The sequence below is a fragment of the Microtus oregoni genome, unplaced genomic scaffold (assembly GCF_018167655.1).
Source record: "Microtus oregoni isolate MIOR12 unplaced genomic scaffold, Mior012 000027F_ref0000203, whole genome shotgun sequence".
Lineage (NCBI taxonomy): Eukaryota > Metazoa > Chordata > Mammalia > Rodentia > Cricetidae > Microtus > Microtus oregoni.
In genome coordinates, this window is record NW_024543086.1 from 31,328,845 (window position 1) to 31,330,980 (window position 2,136).

The 2,136-nt window shown below is 54.4% G+C and overlaps 1 non-coding gene across 1 annotated transcript; it reads left to right on the forward strand.

Annotated features, from left to right (window-relative positions):
* Nucleotides 1-72, forward strand: Trnat-cgu. Its single transcript has one exon. It is a non-coding gene; the product is annotated as a tRNA-Thr (tRNA).
* The last annotated feature ends 2,064 nt before the right edge of the window (nucleotides 73-2,136 follow it).

Genomic DNA, 2,136 nt, shown 5'->3' on the forward strand with positions numbered 1-2,136 from the left:
GGCGCGGTGGCCAAGTGGTAAGGCGTCGGTCTCGTAAACCGAAGATCACGGGTTCGAACCCCGTCCGTGCCTGCCTCGCTCCATCCCTGGGCTGAGGAGGGACTTTTTGTAGTTGACCCCTTTTAAAAGTGACTGTGGCACGGCTCGTGGCCCGTTTGCCCGAACAGCCGGTGGCCCCACTGTTTCCTTTTCACCTCACTTCACGCTAACTCCTCCCTTTCCACTCTTCGAGCAAGGCGAAAGTGGGTGGTTCAACCTCGGCCCTTTTGGACCGCCGGCTTGGGGCTGCCTGGAAACAGCGCCCCCTGTCGGCCATGAGGTGCTTAAACCTCTGGGAGAAGTTTGGTGGGCGGAGGCTGCAACCTGGAGGGTCATCTGCACGGTTTGCAAAGATTGGCACCCTGCTGGCTTCAGGGCACTTCACGTTTTCCTGGTCACTGAAACCCACCGTCACCCGGCCTAAGGAAAGAACCGCTGTTGCCCCACACGGAGCCCACTCCCACTGTCCGCGCAGGTGGGCATTGCTTTCGGGAAAATCCCTGCCGGACTTGGACCGATTCTGACTTGAAAATGTAAACCTCTGGCCAAAGCCTCCTTTCACCCCTAGCTGAAATGGGTCACATGACCCAGAGGTGGCGTTGGCGAGGGAGCAGCGAGACACTGGCTGCAGAGGTGGCCTCTGCTCTCGGAGCGGCACGCCCGTCACTTTACATCACAGAGGTGTGGTTTGCTTTCTCGAAGGCTGTGTAGGGCGCTCAAAGTGCCTTTGAAGAGGTCATTGTCTGACTCCAACTCTAGACCTGAGTCTGTAGACTCTGGCGAACTCTCGACCTAGTTTGTGGAAACTAGATCGGACTTGTCTGAGACTAGCGTGCTTCTGAGAGAACTAACTCGGGGGAGGTGGGCTCTCCGAACCAGAAAGGGAGAGGGAACTGTGGACTGGGGGTGATGGCTCAGATTCCTGACTGGCAGTAGTGTCCCAAGTGTGACCATGCAGTGGTTAAAGCACAGCTACTGCATCTGCGGTCCCCTGGAATCTGCGGTCCCCTGGAATCTGTGGTCCCGTTTGTGTTTCTAGCGGGCTTCAGGATGGTGCTGGTGTTTCTAGCTCCCAGGCCACACGCTGAGAGCCCTGCGCTGCCCCCTGCCGAGAGTGGCACAAAGCCACATTGCCAACCCAGGAAAGAGAATGTTATACAACCTGGAAGGTAATGCATAGCAAAGTAGTGACCGGAGGTGCTAGGAAGATGGTTCAGGCCAGAACGTTATTGCTGGGCAAGCATGAGGACCCGAGTTCAGACTCCCAGCACCTGCATTTAAAGGGGGTGGGGGTGATAGTGCAGGTCTATAGTCCCAAAGATGGAAAGGGGAAAGGGGAGAGGTGAGTGGAGGAGCTTGTTTCAAAAACCAGCATGTAAGACGGGCAGTGCTGGCCCATACCTTTAAACCCAGCACTTGGGAGGCAGAGGCACGTGGATCTCTGAGTTCGAGGCCAGCCTGCTCCACAGAGTGAGTTCCAAGACAGTCGGAGATACACAAAGTAATCCTGTCTTGATAAATAAACAGGATGTAGAGTAATTATGGAGACACCCATTCTCAGCTCCGGCCTTCCTATGCATGTGAACAAATTGTGAATATCCACGCTTGTGGCACGCAGGCTTGTGTTATAGCACAGCTCTGACTCTGAGGCCTGGACAGAGCTGGAGACACTGAGATTCTCCGTCCTCGGGGGACACAGGTAGTGGGGTTTGAACAGAGATAGAATGGGGAAGCTTTTTGGACTGGTTCCACTCTTGCCCTGGACATGGTATTTTCTACAAGATGGTGGTGCTACACGTGGGATTTTTATCTTCACAGGTTCTCATCCACAAAAGAAAGAATCGGGGAGGGGAAGGGAGAGAAAAGGGCGGCAAAGATGGCCTTTTAGGACACAACCAATTGCAGCAGCAGAGTGGAGGGACTCTCCAGGGGTGGGCTGGGCCTTTGGTTGTATTTTATGCTGTTTTCTCTATTCTTCTCTTTTTGAAGAACTACAGAGAGCATGTAGATTCTTCCCCCATTAAAAATGGCTCCAAGTCCAGAAGGAGAGAGAGCACGAGCAAGGAACTCAGGACCACGAGGGGTGCACCCACACAC